The sequence below is a fragment of the Vespula pensylvanica genome, chromosome 5 (genome assembly GCF_014466175.1).
Source record: "Vespula pensylvanica isolate Volc-1 chromosome 5, ASM1446617v1, whole genome shotgun sequence".
Lineage (NCBI taxonomy): Eukaryota > Metazoa > Arthropoda > Insecta > Hymenoptera > Vespidae > Vespula > Vespula pensylvanica.
This window is the reverse complement of record NC_057689.1, coordinates 6386619-6411505: the sequence shown is the minus strand read 5'-3', so window position 1 is coordinate 6411505 and position 24887 is coordinate 6386619. Positions and strand designations below refer to the sequence as shown.

At 37.0% G+C, this 24887-nt stretch overlaps 1 long non-coding RNA gene across 1 annotated transcript; it reads right to left on the bottom strand.

Moving 5' to 3' along the window:
* Positions 1–12378: 12378 nt before the first annotated feature.
* LOC122629279 lies at positions 12379–13619 on the bottom strand. The gene is made up of 2 exons (XR_006327215.1): positions 13069–13619; positions 12379–13005 (listed from the first exon to the last, which is right to left on the bottom strand). It is a non-coding gene; the product is annotated as an uncharacterized LOC122629279 (long non-coding RNA).
* Between the last annotated feature and the right edge of the window lie 11268 nt (positions 13620–24887).

The window sequence follows — 24887 nt, the reverse complement described above, 5'->3', positions numbered from 1 at the left end:
TAGATACTGTTATCACGCCAGTGGTGATTTCATAGTGAAAAGGATTAAATATAATAAAAACATTCTTCTTCTTCTTCTTCTTCTTTTGATTCATATCTTTCGTTCGATTCGTATCTGTTAAGACGATCACCGAAATATTTTCGAGCCGACGAAAGACTAGCCGTAAAGTTGTTTCAAGAAAAAGAAAAAAGAATTGGGAATGAGTTAGCATATGTATGTACCTCTATATACGTATGTATATATATATATGTTGTATGTATGTATGTATATGTATATATGTATGTGTGTAACCCGAGCATCTTCGCTCCGTTAATAACGGGCTCTTCGCCCGCTCATGGCTCGAGATTTACATATGAAGCAAGCCAAGAAGGTCTGGATGCTCCGAGTAATAGATCTTCCACTCAGCTTCTATGCATCTCTACATAAAAGCTAAAAGGAAAACTTATAAAGTGGAATTCTTTGACCATGTACCGCTTTCGAGTTCTTAGTAGATTTACGAATTACACCTTCGATACTGGGTAACTCTCGAACGAGAGCACACATGTTTCTTCTCGGAAGAGAATTCTGATTTATCAAGGATAAAAATTTCCAAATGAATAAGACAACAAATAAGAAAGAAATATCGATCATTCAAATTACTCCGACATATGCTACTATTCGCAAAATGTCCCTTTTTCGTTCTTTCTTTTTTATCAACATTACGGCACGCGGGCGCTCACCTATACGCTAACTATGCATCTATGTATTCGTGTATCAGCCTATACCTACATATAGGTATACATATAACTAGTATAGTTCGAAGAAGACAGAAAATTGATTATAGCGGAGCGCGCGGGAATTAATTAAGAGGGAACGAACCGAGAGAGAATCGTCCGAGTGGAGAACCGGTCTAAATGCAAGATGGCGTGAGTAATATCGATTTGTCATCGCCCGATAAAAAGTTATGCTAGACTTCGCTTTAGCTTCTCTCTCTTTCTCTCTTTCTTTCTTTCTTTCTATGTATACTTGACCGTTCATAACCGAAAGTATCTCCATCTTCCCTGAAAATATCAGAAAGATGTTGATAAACCTACCATGATATTGCGATTATATTCGAGAGTTCATGGTATACGAAAAATATGTAAGTATGCTATAATAATACTGCTGAAAAGAGAAAGAGAAAGAGAAAGAAAGAGAGAAAGAGAGAAGTATCATAAATCTAAATAATTGACAGGTTCTTGAGAAAATGATCGTGGCTGGTATAGATGCGTGCTCGGATAGCTCGCTAATAAAGCTGCCCTACGGACACGGTCTCCACATAATGGTACTTATAAAAATGATGCGCTCGTGAGGTATCGCGTAAAATAAACAACTTTCGTGGCTGGTATTCGTCCTACGAATTTACACGGCCCATTAAGATGTCGATGTCGATTAGGCAAGGAGTTCATATAAAAAATATACACATAAATCTATGGACATAAACCAAACACACGTTTTTACATACATATACATGTACGTATATATGTATGTGTATATGTGTGTATGTATGTATGTAACGATTAGCTTACATAAAATGTTATAAACCGTTATTGGTGTTATTTAAAAAATTTTCTATCTTAAATTGTATAACCGAATTGATTATTTTTTATCCGATAAAGGAACAAGAGATTCATCTCCTTTTTCTTTATAACCTTTATCATACAATATCATAATCATTATCAAATAATATCATAACGTTGAAGTTTATGCCATTTAATGATAGTTTTACATAGGATTATCAAGATAACAAAGTTCGATAGACTAGATATCGCGAGATTTTCTTAAGCGAAACAACTCTCGATGCGTAGAACCTCGTGAAATAGTATGTACCTGTCTATTACTGGGCACTTACTTGCAATTCCTTCGTACACTCGCATAATTTTCTACGGTACGCTCGTCCCCTTTTGTATACCAACTCGGTGAACGCACACACGCGACCACGCAATAATTTGATTCGAAGTAGGTAGTGGTGTAAGCTCTCTGGTCGTCGCGACGAATGGGATCCGTCTGTGGATCTTTTCAACAGAAATACTCCTTGCTAAACCGATCGAATACACGAAGGTACGCAGAATCGTCGACAGTGGTGGCCAATTCTTCGAAATTTCCTTCTAAAATGTTTGTTTATAAATATTAATAGACGTAATCTATTGATTTTTCATCGGTACAAGAATTATCAACGTCAATGATACGATTAAAATAAGAAAAGGATTATGTCAACCGTTTTCTTTTTCTTTTTTTCTTTTTATTTTATTTTATTTTTTCTCCATTCTTTTTCTTTTTTTTTTCCTAAGAAAGAAAATTAATACTCTAAGAAATATTAATTTACAGTTTTTCGTGAATTGGCGATCACTGTGTTCACACGCAAAAAACATATTCCTCATAACTATTCATGTGCCACATGCTGTGGTGTAACACGCTCGCACGTTCGTAAGTTCCCCTTGACTAATCGGTTACAAGAATCGGACAAGCATACCGACCGGTATGCCTATCGTACAATAGCTAAAAAGATGCTAGAATTTTTAAGAACGTTAACGCATCGTCGCGGGCGGCCCATATGAGTAGATATCCCTACCTTCAGTAGTTTCATTTCGTTTTACAAATTTTTCCAAAGAATTAACTCCCATTACTACTGAGAAAGAAAAGAAAGAAGAATAGAGAGGCAGAGAGAGGGAGAGAGAGAGAGAGAGAGAGAGAGAGAGAGAGGAGAACTCGCTGTTAAACGAGTATGTAAATTAAGAGTGATTGCCATTTCTGCGTAGATGAAGATCGTGATTACCATCATGAAGAAAGACAGGAAAAAGAGAAAGAGAGATACTGATATAATAAATAATAAAAGTTCAATATACCTATAAATCATTTGAAAAAAAGCAACAGTTAGGATCTAACTCGATCGAATTTTCTAATTTGACGCCACATTTCTTGGTTAGAAGAAATCATTAAATTAACAAGGTATATATTCGTTGCGGTTCAAAGGCTAATTACATGACCTCAAACATTATTATCCCTTCTCTCTGTCTCTCTTTCTCTCTCTCTCTCTCTCTCTCTCTTTCTCTCTCTCTTTCTCTCTCTTCTTCTTCTTCTTCTTCTTTTTCTTTTTCCTTCCTTTCAACGAGACTTCAACGTTTTGCGTAAAAAGGACTTATTACCCATCGAGAACTCGCGGGATATTTGCCTCACAAACGTCGGTTACGGTTATGCGTGTATCATTAAAGGATTTCCAATGTAACGAGATTCGATAAACAAGCCAGCACGATTATTATCCACTGTACTTTGCGTTTTTTTATACTTATCTATTTCTAAATTTAACTATTTAAATCTAATTGTTAATAATAATTAAATTCATTTATGATCTCAACGTGAGTCTCTGGAAATATAACTAATAAATATTTTATAGATATAAAGTATACATAATTAATATCTTTGCGTATGGATAGAGTAAAAGAAAGTATTTGATAATTAAGGACCTCATATAGGATCAATGATATCAATAGGAATTCATAAATTTATTTTGAATGAGTTTCTATAAAATATTTATACAAATTGAAAGTATTAAACACGTCAAATAATAATAAAAATGATAAATGAATTAATGTTGTTATTACAATGTATATGTTGCACGATCGAAAATATATAAAATTGAATGAATGGAATTCTTTGATTTATGATAAAAGGGAGAAGGAGGAACTCTACAGAGAAATCTTTAGATTTGTTATCATATTTAACTGGTCGATGGTAAGAGGTTTTAAGATAATATATCGAATATCATTGTACTCCCTCGCTTTTATGTTCTTGACATGATTAATCATTCGTAACATTTAAATCTCTACTGAATTTAAAACTCGACACGCATTTTCCATTCGACCCTTATGACCATTTACGAGTCGGGTGGGTACCTTTATGGAGAAAAAGAGAAAGACCTATGAATATAACCGTTATAATAGCCACTGTAAATGGTTTAACGAGGTCACCAAAGTCGAACTTCCGATATCACGTTCCGCTAACGAGAGGATCGTTCGACCGGCAAAAGATTTGTTCTAATTTGTCAATCGACTTGTCGCACTACGTGTTCGGCTATTCTTTTCTCTATCTCTTTTTCTCCGAGTAAAAAAACCAACGACAGTGACAACAAACAACTTCCTGATAGAAACGAAAGACATTTTGAAAAAGCCTGAAGTAGATAATCATTAACTTTATAACGGAAAACACTTAAGACCTGTTAAACATACTCGATAGGATCTTTTGTCTTTCGCATGATGCATCGTAAAGCATAGTTCGCGATAATCGTGACAAGTGGAGAAATAACTCCTAAGAAAATTGTTCTTTGGTCTGTTATTGTCATGATGATGGTAGTAAAGAAAGATATATTGTATATATATATATATATATATATATATATATATATATATATATATATATATAGTTTGACCGATCGTTCGCTCAGGTTCGTTCGTTTATTGCAATATAACTCGGTCGAATTCGAAAATAAAGCAATGACACATTTTAATTATTAAATTAATTATTGTCTCGAGCATTCCTAGAAAAGTTTCTAGAAATGTTTCTTGTTCTTCTTTCTCTATTTTTTTTTTATTTATCTTTTTAGAGAATGAGAACATGATCTCAATGAGTAAACATCATATAGATACTGCGTAAAGTAAATACGTTTTATCATGGTTCTTGATTACACTCGAAGTGATCTTCGAAGAAGAAAATGTCGGTTCCAGTGGTGTATAAAATGACGGTAAAGATTCGAATACGGTAAGCGTTCGTGGTTGTTGTCGTAATGGCATCATGCGACCCCATTTGCATCCCATAATCCGTATGATCTGCAAGGATACGCTCTCCAGTGTCAAGGTAACTGTACCCCACTGAAAGCAACGTTCTACATTCGATCGAGGAGTTCTCAATTCGCGAGCCCTCGATAGATACTTAGATAAACTTCTATCGATCGTTTTGTTTCGGCTCTTGCTATGATTAAATCAAAACTCGTTCATGCTAGATATCTATCCTACTTTTAATATAATCGTCAATTATATTTTCTTTTCTTACGAAATAGCTAAAGTATGGATGATTACGAAATGATAATGGAATGAATGTTCAAGAAAAAGAAGATAATGGAGATAAATAAAAAAGATATACGTGCTTTACGAAGAAAGATAATCTAGAGTTAAGAAAGAGAGAGAGAGAGAGGGAGAGAGAGAGCGAGAAACAAATAGATAAAGAAAGAAAGAGATAAAAGATTTGTGAAGAATTTAGCGTGAAACGACAGAATCGCCTGAGTATCATCCACGAAGAATAGCAACCGTACTCTCATGGATATCTACTCCGTAATCTTGAAAACGATCTCGCAATATCTCGCCTCTCTTTCTCCATTCTCGCCTTTATTCTCATCGATCCTTTCCGCTTCTAGCGAAATCCTCCGGTGAGTTTTTCGTCCTTTCTTCCACGAACTCTAAGGATCGTGGTAACGATAAAAACTTTTTCTGCGATTTGGATGAAGAGGCGAAAGTAAAGATCGTCTTGGGAATTTGACGAACGTCCATCGCGTTCGAAAGTAAATAGATTATCGGCTGAATCGTGGAATCGATCGATTCTGCGTGATACTACGTCGCAAAAACGACAATATGCGTATTATTCGTCGCATGATAAATCTATACAGAAAAATATAAAAACAAACGGAAATCGTAATCTTCAATCTAAATTTTATCCGACGTTATCTAAAATCTTATAACGTGTCTTAATGTTATACATACATATTTGATTACGATTAAAATACTCGATTGAAATACTACTTGTTGATCTCATTGAAAATAATCCTAATATAACATTTAAATTACAAATTATCTTGGAATAAAATAATAATGATAATGATAATAAAAAAAAAAGGTAAAAAAAAATGTATCGAACGGTACAACTCGACTGGATCTTTCGATTTATCGACATTTTTTTCTACATTTAAAAGAAACTCTACGATACGATCATGGTAGATATTTTATCTAAAACGTTTGACACGCGAGGATTCTCCGTTCAAGGAAGAGACACAAAGCGTAGATATCCGTTCAACTACGGCAACGGGATCGGCTACCCACGAGTTTCGTCGTTCCGCCTTGCTGAATTCAACGAAACTATGAATACTTCTTTAAGTCCATCGTCTATCTTTCGTTTATAACGATAACAAACAAATAATATCTATATTTTTTACAAAATGAAAATAAGGAAGAAAAGAAAGAGAGAGAGAGAGAGAGAGAGAGAGAGAGAGAGAGAAGTAAAGAAATTTTATAACCGAGTCGACTGGATCAATGCAAACGTTACATTTTCATTTTAAAATGCATAGAACTTTAAACGATTTTAACGAGACACCAACGACGGAAGAGAATCTACTCTTCGAGTGTTTCTAAACCTACGTCTTTCTCTCTCTTTCTCTCTCCTCTCTCTTTCTCTTCTTCTCTCTTGTTGTTTCCACACTGCTCTTCAACTTCTCGCATTTTCTTTTCCTTCGCTGTATATTTATCCGCCGCTTAATGGTCGTTCACGTACCGGAAGATTGGCGAATAATGCCACATAAATTGCTGGAGATTAATCCGGCTTATACTCGAGCGGTGCCGTTGCCTTTGCCGTTCCTTTCTACGTAAAGATCTCTGCAATGGTTGTCTTAATACCGTGACCAGAAGTCAGGTGTAATGGGACCTGAAGCCCTTTTCTTGATGATACATCAGCGATTCGAAGCTCATTCTATCTTTCTCTCTCTCTCTCTTTTTTTTCTCTTTCTTTCTCTTTCTCTTTGTCTTTTTCTCTTTCTCTATCCTTTCACATTTCCACGGAAACATTAAACAACCTCCTTAAATTGCTGAGAGGTATAAGATTAAAGGGACTAAGCGACGTAACGTTTATCGCCAAGTCTTAAACGTCGATTATCTCGCGGAAGGTGCCGATACTGGTTTATCGCCGTTACATGTAAAGATCCTACCACGTTTCATGGAGATTCTCTCTAACACGATCTCGTTACGCTCGTAGATCGATAAACACGCCTACGCTAAATCCTATTTACGTTTAGTGGACGTTTGCGTATAGTTAAAGTATTTCTTTTTAATCTATCTAATAGATATTTTCAAACGTAAAAATTTATTTACGTGATCGTTACGTTATTACAACATATTAACGTTTAATGTAATTTATAGTTCGATATAACATGATGATGCGCATAACGATTATATTTTTTATTGAAATTCGTGAAAGAAAAAAAAGAAAAAGAACTTATTGTATATAACTTCTACTCTGATATTTATTCGATAAACGATAGTTTTCTTCCAAATAGTTTAATAAAAAAATAAATCATACATTATGATACATGCAATTTGTATTAAAGGAAGATGGCAAAAATATAGAGAAGAACATCTTGTAAAATACTTGTAAGTACGTTCGCTAAACAAACGCTGATTCTAAACTGTTCCAACAGTTTGTAACGAAACGATTAACCGCGCAACGATTTGTACTTGAACAAAAAAAAAAAAAAGAAAATAAAAAAGAAAATAAAAGAGAAAAAACAATTTCCTCGTTTCTTTTCTCTCCACCAAAGAGAGTGGCCCGGCGCGTCTTGTATTAAGAGGTCGACTAACTGTCCGCATTCACGGCACTTCGAATAAAGCTATGCGCCTACGCCGCGACAAGCATGTGCTATGTATGCATGCATGCATGCATGCATGTATGTATGTATATATGTATGTATGTATGTAAGTAAGTATGGACGTGTATATGTATGTACCTGTGTATCTATGTATCTATATATATGTATATGTAACGTTGTAACGTTACAAACGTCTCAATGGCCATTGTATCTCGCGAGTAACGCGCGAATCGAGTCTCTTCGCGCGTATGATATGTACCGTTCGCGGATTCCTCATTTTTTTTTTTTTTATCATTATCTCATATGTATACATACCTATATTAAAAGTTCGCAAAGGATCCGTTGGACGACGATGATTTGTATGAGTTCTTTAACGGTGATTACGATGCTGTATAATGAGACGTGTGTACGCGTTTACGAGATGAAATCTTTTTTCTCTCTCTAACTCTATCTCTTTCTTTCTATCTCTGTTTGTATCTCTGTCCATCTGTCTCTCTCTCTCTCTCTCTCTCTCTCTCTCTCTCTTTCTCTCTCAAAGTTTTCTATCATTTTGTCAAGAGTAGCAGACGACGACGCATTCAACATCATCTTTCTCTGTCTACAGGTGTTTCTATTCTTCTCTAAGCGTAGCTTAGTATTTAATTAGCACATTCCGTTAACGGAATTTTCGGGTTCGACGAACGCGATAAGAGAAAAAACTACGAGAGAGTAAATTCATTTTTCTTTTGTTTGTTTCTTTTTTTTTTCTTCTCTTTTCATTTTTTCTTTCTCTCTCTTTTTTTTTTTTTTGACTAAGTCGTTAATGCTACACCTCCGGTATCCGGTATCCGATATCTTTTCAAATATTTTACGTTTCCTCTCTACTCATAGCGGTACCATTCGATTTCCTTCAGTGATTTTTAGGTCAAATGTTTTTTATGTTCTTTCTAAAATCTTGAGGAAAAAAAAGGGAAAAAAATGAAAGAAAGAAAGTAAGAAAAAAGAAAAAAAAGAAATAAGGAAATAAAGGAAGAAAGGAATCTAGAAAAAGGGAATGTTAGTTTGCGAGCAAGGGTGATATTTCTATACATTCAAAATGAAATAAAAATATTTATGAGAACGAGTAGACACGTATGTATGCATGTAAGAAAGTATAAATGAAATTAAAAAGAGAGAGAAAGAGAAAGAGAAAGAGAAAGAGAAAGAGAAATAGAGAAAGAAAGATAGAAAGGATATAGAGATAGAAGATTTATCCTCTACGAAGGTCGCGAGCAAAAACGAGGAAGTCTCAAGGATTCTCTCGGATCCTTCGTAATGCGAAAAGCGAGAATAACAAGAAGAAAAAGAAGCTCCCCGTGTGAGCGTGTTTGCTGATTATTCAAATACCTGCCGCACCGGTTACAAAACAATCGGACGATTCGCCGACAAAAAGTAGCGCGTCGCTCCGTGGAAGCCTCGCGTGTGAAAGTTGCAAATTTCTTTATCTTTTCTCTTTCTCTCTCTCTCTTTCTTTCCGTCTTTCGCTCTACGATATGTAAGTACTCTTACATTCGAACGCAAAAACATTGTCCACAGTTCTGAAAGTGTCGAATCAATTAAAAGACCAGAAACGTTAGCGATATACGATCGAGATTAAAAAATTGGAAAGATGGAATTTTAAATATGTCGATACTCCGTAAAATTCTTGATAACACGTTAAAGATTTTATCTCGTTGTATAAGACCGGTTAATACTTTTTAGGTCGGTCTAAGAAACAATGGAAGGAAAGAAGGTTCTCATGTGTCGGCAATAATTAGCATGTAATAACTTCGAAATTCATTAGAGCCTTTTGCTCTTTTGTTCTTGAACTTAATGTTGATCTCGATAAAGAAAGAGAAAAAGAGAGAGAGAAAGAGAAGAATATTTCGATATATATATATATATATATATATATATATATATATATATATATATATATATGCAAACCTACGAAATTTGAAAACGGGATATAAATGTCAGAAAAGATTAATTCGTCTCTGCTTAAAAGAAGTCGAACAAGAAAAAGAGAGAAAGAAAAAGAGAACAAAATAAACCGTAATATTGTCGCGGGTGGAACGTCACGCGAGTGTTTACTCGCTCAAAAAGTCGTTTCGCCATCCGGTTCACTCGTTCGTTGCCTCTCCTCTATTTTTCTTTCTACGCGCTCGTGGACTCCTTCCTTCCGCTCTTTCCTCGTTGCTTCCTTATTCCTACGGAGCATAAATTTCCGGAATGTCCTATGTTATCCACGAGTTGTGTATACCTACGATACTCCCCGTATTCTATACATACAATTGAAATTTTATCGTTTAATGTATTCGTATACGCATACTTATCTATTCTCGAATGAATAGACGCACAAACGTATTTATTTTCATTCGAATGCATAAACACGTTTGTATGTATGAGTTTTCACGAATAAACACATATACACCTATCTACATACAATCCGTATCTGTTCAATAATTTTTATTTCGATGAAGGACTAATGTTAGAGCGAGAATGCAAATCAAGCGAGAAAGAGAACACCATCTCTTATATCTTGGCTTCGTCATTATCCGATTTACTGGCTCCTTCGTTTTACTCCTTCCCTCTTCATGCGAACACGTCGCCCAGAACCAAGTTAAATCGCGAGGCGCGAAGCGTGACCAGTGTCCACTCGTTCCCTCCTTCAACTCTGCACACTATCTCTCTTTCTCTCCCTCTTTTTACTTCCTTGATTCGCGGGAGAATCATCGTGGCTTCCGTATCTCGCTTTAATTACCATGCTGATCCCGTTTTTTGCAGTACTTTTATTAATTGAGGGAACAGGGCATACAGCTCTTGTACCGCTCGTCTCACTAACATGTCCGTACATTTGCGTTTACTTATATATATATGTATATGTATACACCTTACGTGTCCATAAGAGGACGAAACGTTCCCATACGAATATAAACACGAATATATACACGCAAATCTACTATGTTATCAAAGAAAAAGAGAGAGAGAGAGAGAGAGAGAGAGAGAGAGAGAGAGAAAGAGAGAGATACGCGTTCGTTTATCTCTTTTTCTTCGAATAAAAGGACGAAGAAATTACGGTACCGGATTCGTTGTGGTCGCGCGCGTTCCCTGCGATAATCAAATAATTAAGAAACTCACGTAGCGACCACTCTGATATAACTAAGAAAAAAGCCGAAATCGGTGACCTCGATCGAACGGCACGTAGCCCTCCGACCATTACATGACTCGTCTCTCCCCACTCCCTTTTCTCTCTCTTCTCCTTCCCCTTCTCTTTCTCTTTCTCTCTTGCTCTTTCTATCGAGACAAGTATCGACGGATCTCGGCGGCAATTCGAAACGATTTTCTCGCGGCTACAACGAGGAAGAAGAAGAAAAGGGAGAAAAAGAAGAAGATAAGGATGAAGAGTACGACGACCGGATTCCAGAGAGAGAGAGGACTCTTTACGGTGGCCGTTCGTGCGTGAACCACGCTAGTCGACTGTAATATGTACGAGGACGGCTTTTATTATTAGTCGTGAGGCCGTCGTATGTATCTCTGCTATCTTCTTACAGAAGAAAGAGAGAGAAAGATATAGAAATGGTAAATGGCGAACAGAAAGGACGATCGTTTCTGAACGATCGAAAGAGGAAGAGAAAAAGCTTTCGTGTTTTCTACGATCTATCTAACGCCTTCTCTCTTCTCTCTTTTTTTTTCTTACTTATCTTTCTCTCTTTTTCTATTTCCCTCTTTCTCTCTTTTTCTATTTCTCTCTTTCTCTCTTTTTCTATTTCTCTCTTTCTCTCTTCACTATCGTAAACTAATGTTAAGACCAGTTCGTATTACCAGCTTCACTCGAGTCCAAGAACCTTGCGCTTCTCTCGGACGACCTTGAACGACCTTGAACAGTCCATAAGAGAAAGAGAGAGATGTATTTATATTAGTCCACCGTTGTTCGATGATCGTTTGACCGTTTCAACAGGTATTAATATAACTTGTCGAGTACCTACATATGTATAAGAGAAATTCTTATCTAAAGATCTTCTTCTTCTCCTCCTTCCTGTATATAGAATTTCCTTATTATGGCAGTTCATCACCTTTCGCTCAAAGCGTATGTGACTTCAATGACGGATATGGACGATATATGCGCAAGCGAGGAACAATGTGTTCGCCATACGTCTGTCGTATGAGTCTTGTGTAGGTTATACTCTTCTCGCACGTAACATAACGATCGAGTTAGTATGGGTTACAATAGATAATGTTAGTAGGTTGTGAACTCACACTTTTCATTCTCTCACATTTATATCCTTCTTTAATGGTGGCCTACCTGTCGCAGTAATTCGTGACATATACGACGCAGCGCCGGTACGTATTTATTTTAGAATACAAACGCATGAAAGATAATAAATATAATTGATATGAATATTAGTGAATATTTATATATCAAATATTATTTTACGTAATATAAGTACGTAATATTATTTTACATAATATACTTATTTCTTTTTCTAATTTTTCCTTTTGTCATTATTCTTATTATCATATTATTATATTATATATTATTAGTAATAGCAATAATACAATATAAAGAGAACTATTCTTAGAGAAAAAAGCACGAATAATAAAATAGTGCAGGAAGTTTTACTTCATAGATAGAATGGAAATGAGTTAATGTTTTGATTTTTACATAAATAATATTTAGCATATAAGTATATACTCATTAATTATTATTTCTGATTAAATATTACTCGCTTTATATAATCTAGATTTAGATTTCGATATATCACAAGTAATATCGAGTCAGATCTCACCACGTGTAGATTGCTGCATGTGGATATTCACGGGATAACGGTGAGTCTACTCTAAAATCCGAGTTCCGGGATGACATGTCGCTTCAAGAGATTCCGGCTTCTTGACTAACTGGAGGTGAGTGAAACCTTGTTTACAGATAGCTCCAGTATCCAACACCGGAAGTTTCTGTCATCGCTATTTAACACGTTAATCGATCATGTTTTTGAAAATTCGAACTTTAAAACAAAGTCCATGGTAGGACTTAAACGTGCTTTAAAACGAAATCTTGTTCGTGAAAATCGTTCAAGAATTACTTTATTGCCTATTACTTTATCGTTGGTTTAAAACGTTATAAAACTAGGGATGATGAACAGCGTTAATTAAGGAGGAATGAAGGAAGAAGGAAGTCACGTAAAAATATCCTCTTCATTCCGCACGATTCGCGAACGGTGAATCGAAATTATCTACACGTAACCGTGAAACTTCGAAGATCCCATTTCAGGAAGTTATCGGTATGTCGTGACTGGGAAATCGTTTTTAACGAGTTGGGATAGTATCGTGTGTCCTACAGGAACTCTTCGGATAAGCCAAGTAGAGCTCTTTAAGCAAACATAATATTGCATGTAAATACATTACATATATTGCATAATATTTACACCTACTTGATTTCGAAGTTTCCCACAAGCCGTGTTAAAACGGATCGTCTTTAGGAAATGGACGATTATCTAGGAAAAGTTTTTTGCTCTCGTCGAGGAAAAAAAAAGAAAAAAAGAGAGAAAAGAAAGAATATAAGGAAAGAACGGATCTCAATGCGCTGGATAGAAAAAGACAGAGAACACATTTCTTCTGCCGGAGGTTCTCCAATGAGAAAGGTCAGAGACCTCCCAGTTGGATACGTATATTCTTGTCTAAATGACATGTATCTCGGTGCGTATGTATCAGGTGCAGGTATACGGCGTAGGTACCAACGAAGAAAACGTGCCTGCAAGCCTAAGCTCGAGCAACAGTGCAACATCCGCGAAGCGTGTCGTCCCGTTTGCCTGATACGCCTGACGTGGACCAGCCGGTGGTGACATCCGAGCCTCTCCTTCTCGTTGCTTCCTCCTCGTTCGTAGTTTCCTCATTCCACCGTGAGGAGGATTCTCTTTTTTTTTTCTTTCTCTTCTTTTCCTTCTTCTTCTTCTTCTTCTACTACTACTTCTACTTCTACTTCTACTTCGCCTCCATCGCTTTTTCCTCTTATTACGCGGTTAAAATATCATACTTGCACGAACGATATTTGTTACGGACTCCCTCTTTCTCTCTCTCTCTCTCTCTCTCTCTCTCTCTCTCTCTCTTTCTCGTCCTCTCTTTCTCCTTCTCCCTCTGTCTTTCTTTCTTTCTTTTTCTTTCTCTTTCTTCCTCTGTTTCTCTCTTCTACTTATTTCTATTACCTAATATGGATAGTACTTATTTACTACGTACTACGTACGTGGGAAAATTGTTTAATATATTATTATAAAAATATTAAAAATTAACTTGAACGATAAAGAAAGATATAAAGCGTTAAATATTTTCTCTCGACAGACTTACAATTACTCCTCCTTGACTCGACGCGACGAAGACTCTCAGTATACTAAATCGAGGGTACTACAAGAAACAAAATCCTCCTTATCGTAAACAGAGAGCTGGATTTATGGCCGTTTTTCTTTTTGTTTATTCGTGTGTTTCGATGGTCGTTAAGGACTTTTCCACGAAATGCGATAAAACTGTATTACAATGATTAGTACTTTTCAAAACAAATGTAACGTAGTATATGTATACATGTATATTATTATTGTATAGATGATATGAATACATTTGAGTATGTGTATATGTATGCCTATATGTTATATATACATATAAACATATAGGCTTATAATTTCGCAGTTTAATATTTCAATAATTTCTCAGCTTTGTATTTTAATATATAGCGAATATCGTTAAATATAATATATATATAAAAAAAAACAATATGTTGTTAAGAGCGTTGAATAATTCTAAAAGTAACGAGTTTGACAGAGAATATTTGTTACATATAATATTATAATATTCTATCGGTCATTATATATAATATATAATTTATATATTAATTGCGATGCTTGTAACAAGCTTGCATTTTTAAAAATTCTCATTTAATAAACGTAGCTACGTACTTTATCGATATAAAACCTCTATATCGCTTATTACGACGACCAATATGAACGAGAAGGACGATAGATTGAATTTTTCAATCTCCACCCGATTCCCAACGTGGCTGACCTTTGACCCAACTGCGTCGATCTCCTCGGAACAACTTAAATATTGTGTACCATGTTATTTTCCTTACAAAAGTGGAGAAACTGTTATCCGACCAGGTGAATCGCAATCGAAAGAGTTCTAATATCAGAGGATTGAACGATCAGACGATTCGACGGGACCGTTCGATAGAAATTACACGCGTCTTTCTCTTTCCTTGTCTCGGCTAACGATGATCGTCCTTCTAATTTTTCATTTTCTCGATCGTGACGACAGGACGTCAGCTTCTTGTCTATTTCAAGAAAAACGAAGATGACGTTACTCGGCTATCGACCAATCAGTTTCTACTCATTAATAAGAAAACATCGTAAAAATGATCAACGTCAGAACCCATTTGAAGAAAAACGTTTGAAATCGAGAACGAAACTAAACGTCATAATTAAACTATATATCAACTATAATAAAGAATGACAAATTTCAAGGATCAACGTCGCGATCCTTTAATAAAATTATTCATTTAACGGTACTATTAAGCCAAGATTCTTTTCTTTTCTTTTTTATTTTTTATTTTTATCGATTACTCGACACGATTGAAATAGAGGTCATTAATCGAAGTGGATAGGTATAAAATATATCGAGTAATCCTATAGTTTGACCGATTATCCGATAATTATAAAGTCCCGTAAGAATCGGAAAGGAAGAGGCGTAGCCTCGAAAACTTTCAACTGAGAATACCTCTGCACGACGGTAGGCCGATGAACGGAACCTTATGGGTAACTCGATATACACCGACGTACGAATCTGTAAGTCAGATCTTCATTGAATTCCGCAGGAGTAGGAATAGGACGTGGAGGAGGAGGAGGAGGAAAAAAGAAGTAGAAGGAGGAGGAAAAGTAGCAGCAGCAGGAGCAACAGCAACAGCAGCAGCACTAGCAACAGCAATACTTGGGAATTGCAGCATACCTAGTTCGTTCTATCGCGTCTAAGGCGCGTGAAGGTAGGCACGTTGTAAAGTTAACAGTCGACCCAACGACCTCGGACGACGGGCCCACGTTGAACATCGTGAACACATCGCGAACGAATCGTGAAAAATGAGCGTCGTACCGGTTGATCCGAAGAGCCCTCGTCTCTACCAGCTTGTATCTTCCCCTCTTTCTCTTTATCTTTTTCTTTCTCGATGCGTTAGGACGATTCTGTACGAGCCAATTATTTCGTGGATACGTCGCGAAAAGGATTCTCCTCACGTGCCATGATCGAGGCGTTCCTGACCATGTCGTACCAATTTAGAGACAAGTAAATCTCAGGGTAAAGATCGATCGATGGAAGACGCATCGGCATTAGCATGCTGGTTAGTCTGACTATTCGTTTTCCATGCGAAAGAGAGAGAAAAAGAGAAAGGAGAAGGAGAAGGAGAAGAAAAACGATATAGAGAGGATATAGAGAAGATCGTACGGGAAAGATAACTCGATTAAATTTTTTAAGAATTCTTCAGATTCCTCTACAGAAAGAAAGCAAAAATTGATGAAACTTTTTTCGCTCAAGATCGAGAGATAAGAAAAAATGAAAACGGATTAGTGGAATTTACGATAAACAGAAATCGCGTGGGATATCTCATTGCATTAATTAGTAAGCAATGACAGGGTGATGGAACTGTAAATTAACGTTGAAGTTCAGCGGATGCAAGAAGAAGAAGAAGAAGAAGAAAAGGAAGAAATAGAAGAAGAAGAGGATGAGGAGAAGAAGAAGGAGGAGTAGGAGAAGAAGGAGGAGAAGGAGTATGAAAGGAATATAAAGAAGCAAACCAAGGTGATTTCCGCGACATCCTCTTCATCGCCATGACCACATGCCATGGATGCGTTCGATCGAACTTGCTTACGTAGGTACATACGTATGTATATGCAGACGGAGTTCTTTGCTCTGATTATTATCTTTACCCGACGTAAAAACGCATCCTGAATAATCCGTAGTTGGCGAAGTAAATCAGTTCGGTTCATTGAACTAAAAAGTAGCATTAATCGGCTACTTGTGGGAAACTCCGTGTGCTTATATATACATATGTATATATACGTGTGTGTGTGTGTGTGTGTGTGTGTATGTAGATACTCGTTGACTTAACTTAAATAACAATATCTATCATCGATCTGTATATTAAAATCAATTGTAAAAATTTCGTTTTACCAATAAATTTTCTTTCTTTGAAATTCATTGGATCTTTTCATTTACTATTTTCCTACCCAATACAATAGAAAAGGATTTCTCTACTTGAATAAAATTTCATTATTAGAATTATCTTCCGATAATTTATCATTTATGAATGGACTAAAAAGATTCTAATTATATTCTCCTAATATAATTTCTTCGTCGTTTCGTTCACAATGATACGGAATAATCCATTCACGAATACGAAGAATTTCTTCTTAGGACGTTTCTCTTTCTCCTGCTTTAAAGTTTCACGATGGACGATCAAGAAAAATCAAGCATACAAGAAACGTTTGCTTCCTCGACTACTATATTTTAAGTAACGTCCTTGCAAATCTCATTTCTTTACGGTTATCTTCGACGAGAGATTGGCATAATCGAGTTCCGGACGATTTCTTGCATCTCACGATTTAATAAATACATATACGTAGATATTTATGTATAAATAAACGTAAAGGGTTTAAGGCACGCAGTTCGAATCGTGGAATCGCATGACGATTCTTCTTCTCTTTCTTCTTCTTCGTCTTCTTCACGATAGTCCTTTTCCCCTCTCCTTTTACGGCACGAAGGCGTTCTCGCGTGCATCTTCCTTTCGATATACTTTACGAACCAACGAGAATGGAATCTCATAGAAAGGGAACGCGTCCTTTCGCAAATTCTCTCCCGGTTTTACCGAGCGTGAACGTCCACCTAAGAATATATTAACACGTCTATCTTCTCTCTCTCTCTCTCTCTCTCTCTCTCTCTCTCTCTCACTCTCTCGTAGGCTCTTCAAATGGCTTATTCAAACGTCTAACCGATAGATCGTTTGGGCGGGCATTTCAAATTAATCGAACGAGGCAGAAGCGACTGCATGCTGGAGAATATCGCGTTTGAGCAGAACGTTATGAGAGTTTCTTTGAAAGCACGTAGAAGGATAGAAACTAATGGATAGAAAGGAACGAATAATACATAAGTGACTTCCGGAGAGATAGAGATAGAGAGAGAGAGTAAAAGAGAGAGAGAGAGACGGAGAGAAAGATTTTCTCATCCTTTTACGTTCCTACAAAGCATAGCCATGCAGTACGAGCACGCGCCTTTTAAGGCATACCTCGTCCAAGTCATTTTCATGCTCGCTTTATGCTACCTCTCTCGCCCCTATGTTTCTGCCTCGATGATACGATCCTGGTTCTACCGGAGTTACCACCGTTGCTGCTGCTGGATCCCTCTATAAATAGAACCCTTTGGTAAAGGAGAAAGACCACGCAAGGAGAGAAATCGTTTTCAAACCCGTCGAGATAGGAAGACATCGATGAAAGCGTGCGAGAGAATGAAAAGGGAGAATGAATAGGGAATAAAAATAAGTACGAGACTTTGACTACCGTGTTTATAAATATTATTATACCTTTCTAAAGGGCTCCAAGTCGAGGACCTTCTCGAAAGGTGGTGGCTCTTTAGGAAATTAAAAAAGGAAAGAAGGAAAGAAGGAAAGAAAGAAAAAGAAAGTACAATGTTCTTTGCGTTAAATCGTTCAGTCGTTTGGGAGAAGAAAACTAAGATGCTTTTAGGAGAGACACGCGAATGTATTATCTTCGAACGTGTTATTAAGTAATTTCAGTCACGAGACTATAAGTTTGGAAGAGAAAAGGACGAATGAAGGGAAGCATCCGAATCCTTTTAAAACGAACGAGACATCTACCAAAGGGGGGCGTGCATTCAAATATAAGTCGTTATTCGAGAGGATCGATGCAAGAAGAAACTTTGTTGCTGTTGGTAGTAATTAAATTGTACTCGATCGAAAAGCTTCCCGGTAATCCTTTTTAGGAGTAAACCTGGACTGGGCTGAACTGTCTCCGAGACTCTAAGCCGTTCGACCTTGAAAACACTTGTAATTTACAGCTTAATGAGTAATAACTGTAATTACTGTCGGTGAGGAGCTTCGCCTAAGATTAACAGACATAGCTAGGAATCGAGAAGAAGGAGGAAAAGAAGAAGATGAAGACGAAGAAGAAGAAGAAGAAGAAGTTCGAACCCTCTTTGATCCTTTCGTCGTTCGGTACGCTTCATTGGTGCGCCTTTGAAAACGAAGAAAGAAATAGAGAGAGAAAGAGAGAGAGAGAGAGAGAGTCCTTGACCGACCATGAACCCTCGGGAGTAGAAAGCAGCCTGATACCTGATTGGTTCCCGCACGCGATAGACGATGCCTCTCGGGCTAAAGTATAGTGATTATATGATTAGCATGGGGATTCCAAACGGGGGTGGATTATTCTACAAGAGCTGTTGCTTGTCGATGATTATTTTCATAGGATATAAATTAAAATGATTCTAGTAAAATCCTTAAGGTGTAAATAGGTACAAAATGAGAATGAATTTTTTCTAACGTACGAATTAGATTCGTCATCGGGGAATATATAGAGATTATTATGAGAAGATATAAACATTTTCTTCGAGTTAATTCGATAATCGGACAAAATAATTTACAAAGTAATTTGAGCCGGATAACTTTCGCAGACCCTGCAAATTGTAGACACTTATGTTCATGAGTTAAGATGAGTTATACACTGCAGACAATATACGAGGGTGTAAGGTATAGTTTGAACGTTTCTTGAAAGAAAAAGGGAAGACTGCTAAATTGGTTTCTCTTTTTCTGACGATTCTTCTCGCAGTAATCTTCTACTAAGGACGTCAAAATGGATCGAGCGAACCGAATCAATCTACCGAAAGAAATCATCATCATCACTAATAATAATAATAACAACAACAACAATAATAAAATAATAATAACAATAATAATAATAATAATAATAATAATAATAATAATAATAATAATAATAACAATACTCAATGAAAGCTTTAGAAATATGAATCGCGTGCTCATCGAACGAGGTATCGAAAAGAAAAATGGTTAGACTCTCGCTTTGACATGACTCGACAATCGCTTTTCGTTTGCGATCTGGAACCAATCGAGACTACGAGGAGGAAAAGTAAAGAAAGGAAAAAAAGAAAAATAAAAAATTCCTTGATAAGTTAAGAAAGGGAGTCCAAAGTTCTTTCTATCTTCTTGACTTTCGATTATCCATGCTTTTCTTCGTGAGGATACACGTTCCTCTCATGAATCCTTTTTTTGTTTACTGACGCTTCCGGGAATAAGTGCCGTTTCAGAGGCAAGAGCCAACATGCATTTCAGGTGTAATATAGTAGCCGACGCTTATAATTTAATCAGGAGCATGGAAACTTTCGAGGGAAAAGATCGATTCATTTTATCCGACGTTGATTCAACGATATCAAGCTATTCTATGCACGCAACATTGGTGCAACCTTATCAAATCACCTTTACATGTTAATTCGTTTAGCTTGCTGGCGATCAATGAATAATTTTCGTCTTTTAACACTGCTGGATGTAATGATCCAAACATGATTTTGCAGACTTTATTTATTAATAGGTTTTTAAGATTTCTTTTGTAACTTTGAAAAGATTTTTCGTCTCTAAAAAATATACTTTCTAATAAAGATAAACCATTTAATATTAAAAGTTTCAAGTGTGAAATCAGAAATCGATAAAACTGACGAGTATAGGAAATTTATTGTTAAATGAATAGATCGATTTGTACAAAATCGATTCGGTACTTAAGTTAACAATACTCGACGCAAAAATCTTTAACATCTCTCTCTCTTTCTCTTTTTTTCTCTCTTTCTTCGTATATAATCTCGAAATCAATTCGATCGATTTAATCTCTCGAATATAAATATCCGTTCGTATGAAGAGGATTATTGCCAACTTTATATCATTTTGCTTTAACGAAGCGACGCTTTCTTAACGATAAATGCTATCGATTAAAGCTACAAACTTCTCCACACTGCTAAGACTCTTAACAGTCTTCAGGCATTCCTGCTAATCGCTATAACTCCTACTGATTGGAGTATACGTCTATTGGCTGAGAACAGGAACCGAGAGTTCGAACGACTTCTAGTCTGTTGCATTCTTCAAAGCAAAAATATTTTACCATGTGAAAACCTATACCAACCTATCATCCTCCTTGTCTTTCATTTCCTCTCATTAAATAACCACTACTCGTGGATAATCTTTAACCGAGCCTAGATCATGAATATTATTCGATTCGCCTTTAAGAAGATCGTAAAATAGCGAGAGAATAGTACGCGATTAGACACTTAAGCTCGAGTAATAACTGGTAGAACTGTTCATTCGAACGCATTTTTTAGTCTACGTAGATACCTATATATGATGATCCTTGAAGAAGAACTCGTAAAAGTACCGAATAATTATAATCATCGTCGTCGTCGACGAATTTTAGGCGTGTCGCTTGATCATCAATACTAATTGTATCTATTTTGAAATTATATGCCAGGCTGGTATGTATTCATGAACTGTTTTAGAGTCTGTAATTGATCGCATACGTAATAAGACGAATCTTATCCATCTGGTTGTTCGTAAACAATGATCGAATGATTCATCCGGTGTCTCAGGAGCAGTCAAAGACACCACATGGTCCTTAGAATCAATGGGAACTTCATTTGCATAGAATGCACGAAGGTACGTATGCGCTTGGCACATAAAACGCTACAGTTAGACGTTTAGCCTAGAACAATAAGTACTGGTACCGATTTCGATCATCGATTTTCTATGGTATTGCTCTTTGCGATTTGAACGGTGTCTAGAAGTTCTTTAGCAGGTAATAAGTAGAGGCTTTTGCATGAAGCTTCTCACTCTAGTTCGTAAGCGGTTGCCGTAAGCGAGAGCATCTCCGTTCATTAGCAAAGTTGCGGTCTCAACGTAAACGTTCGTAGTACCAGACATATAAGCGATCATAGCTGGACTCTACATGGACTTGTTAAGAGACTCTCTCTCTTTCAAGGCGATCGGCCTAGCAACAAAGGGTATTTTGTCAGAAAAACGTTCACGAACGAAAAATTCTTAAAAGTAAAGTAAAAACACTGTTGTTGCCATTGCTGTTGATGATGATGCTTCTGCTGTTGCTGTTGCTGCTGCTGCTGATGATGATGATGATGATGATGATGATGATGACGACGATAAAGAGAAAGACAACAAGGAAAAAGGAGAGTGATTTGAAAATCGTTACGAGGAAGAAGGTAACAGTGACAGTAAAGGCTAGCCTATAATGATTACAGCTTGACCATGGCGTCGGATATTATGTCGAGTATCTGTTGCAAGATCGAAGGATGAGAAGAAGGAAGCAGAAAAAGAAGATATTGGAGGGAGATAAAAAAAGGGGAGGATAAAGGCTGAGAGTCTAATGACGGCGCACAGGACAGGCATCGAGTGGAATAATCAACCGTCGGGTAAGCTGGCCCAAGGTCGATGACGGATGTCTTCCTTGCCATTATCAACCTTCCTCGAAGTGGTAGGTACACCTATTTTCTCTGTCTCTAAGTTACCTTTCTTTCACGGTACACTGCTATCGGGAATTCATCTCTTTCGAGCATCTCCTTTGTTCTAGCAATATTTTTTTTACGTCGGTTTATATTAGCAAGTGGTGAAGAAAAAAAAAAAAAAGAAAAAGGGTCGAGTTAAACTGCCTGGAAATAATGATTTTACGTCGAAAATTTAAACCCGTGTCTTCGTGTCTCTCGTAATAAGTCTCGTTACAAACTCGTTATACTTGATCGATAACTACTTGCTCTTCAATTTTCATTGATAAATTTTATACTACAAGTTACTTCGTCTACCTCCTTCCACTCTCTTACTTCGATTAATCATTACTAGTTACTTTTATATAGTCGTAAAAAAGACTGCATTAGAAGTTAGTCTGTCTTCGACTGTACGTGATACTCTTGACGCTGATAGAAGATCAAGAAAAGAAAAGAAGAAAAAAAAAACAGAAAAGAAAGAAGATAAAAGAGATAGAAAATAAAATTAAAAAAAAAAAAGAAACAGCAAATCCAGATGAGCGAACCGTCGTCCTTAACTGTCCTGATCTTGATTAATTCGAACATCTTGCTCTCAGAAATGACAGCGTTTTCTTTTTCTCCAAAGGGGATCGCGATCCATCGACGTTTTTTATTGCCGAGACTTCATCTCTCGTCGTCCTGCACTGATATTGGATGGGAATACAATGGATATAAATACGTCCAGTTAACTCTATAGTGTACTCACTATAGTATAATATTCTTTGGTGATCCATCGATCGGGACGAATTTGATCCACGATTGGCCGTGAATTTTCCACGTTGTTATTCACATTCCATCGTTATAAAGATAACTTCGTTTCATCTGTCTCTCTCTCTCTCTCTCTCTCTCTCTCTCTCTCTCTCTCTCTCTCTCTCTCATCTTTCTTTTGCCGTTTTACGAATAACAGTTTCACGGTTCGACGTCGGTAAATGCCATTACCTTTACGGTGCTGAAACTGCATGGAAGTTAAAGTTATGACAGAGATTTCTAGTTTCTATCTCTTTCTCCATCGCTATCTCTCTCTCTCTCTCTTTCTCTTTCTGCCTCTCTCTCTCTCTCTCTCTCTTTCTCTCTCTCTCTCCCTCTCTCTCTGTTCCGAAAAGATCTCGAACGTGAACTTTGAATACACGTTGTTCGTTTTAAACTCAAATTACACCTTTCGCCGCTACTCGCTAAAAACAGAGAGAGAGAGAGAGAGAGAGAGAGAGAGAGAGAGAGAGAGAGAGAGAGAGAGAGAGAGAGAGACGTCGAATCCTTCGCACCAACAGTTAGGTACGATTGTTTCGTAGCGGGCTTCGCTATGAATTATGCTCGTACGTACGTTTAAGTTACCGTAAGACGTTCGTTTCCAATATTTCCTCCTCCTAATATTCGATCGTCGCCAGAGAAAATTGGAAAGATTTTCCTCGAAGTTTATATGAATTTGTTTCATTAAAGGAAAAGAAATAGAAAAGAAAGAAGAAGAAAGGTAGAGAAGAAGAGAGAAGGAGAGCGAGAGAGCGAGATATAGTGGAAAATATCGACGTCATAAATTCTTGACGAAGTTATTACGGTACCGTGGACTTCCACTCCGCACTCTTCGGATCTCGTCTCAGGAATCAGAAAAATCTCTCGTAAGTTACGGATCGATGGATCGTTTGGCGTAGCTCCGTCGAAGCTTCGATTCCATTGGCCATCTGTAACTGCCACAAGTGGGAATAGCGAGAAACGGTTGCCACGTAAAATTAATCTTACTCGTTAGTTCTTATCTTGACCTTAACATTTCCATCCCCCGCTTAACTCATTAGTATGGACTACCTGCCGTCATCGTCTGTCGTGCTTCATCTTTTTTCTTCTTTTTTTTTTTCTTTCTTAAACGAAATTTAATCATAAACTTTCCTTAAAAATCATTGCAACGGGAAATATCTCGATCGTGATAAGTACTTATCATCACCCGTGAGAAACCACGACGCATTCATCTTCCCCGAATCGTCAAAAACGCTTTTCTAACGACTATCATAAAGATCGTGTTAATACGTATCTTATGATGAGAAAAGACAAGTCAAATAAGTTGCTAACATGTTCTTGCACATTAGTGTAAGAGAAACAGTAATATACGACGATAGTGTTCGATAGTCCGATACATAAAACAATAGATACGTGGAATAGAAGAAAAGAAAGAAAAAAGAGGAGAACGGTAAAATGTCACTGTTACCTAATTACACGGATTAACTAGCCTGGACTGGTGAAGAAGAAGAAGGATAAGAAGAAGAAGAAGAGAAAGAAGAAGACGAAGACGAAGACGAAGACAAAGACGAAGACGAAGAAGAAGAGAAGGAAACATCGCGAGTTCCCTTCGTCGTATGCTTTCTCGAGCTCTTTCATGGAGAGGAGACGAGCGAGAATCCCCCCGTTTGGACGTAGCGATGGTACCGCTAGATTCTATGGGCCTATCACGAGCCACCTTTAACCGGTTACGTCCAATCCTTTGGTTAGTTTGATCAGCAAGTCGACTCGACCACCACTCGGTCTACTCGGTTTATAAAGTGAGCCCGATGCGCCGCCTCGAAGACAGACCCGTGTCGACAGTCTACCTATCAGGAACGTGTTTTTTTTTTCCATCCCTTTTTTTCTCTTCTCC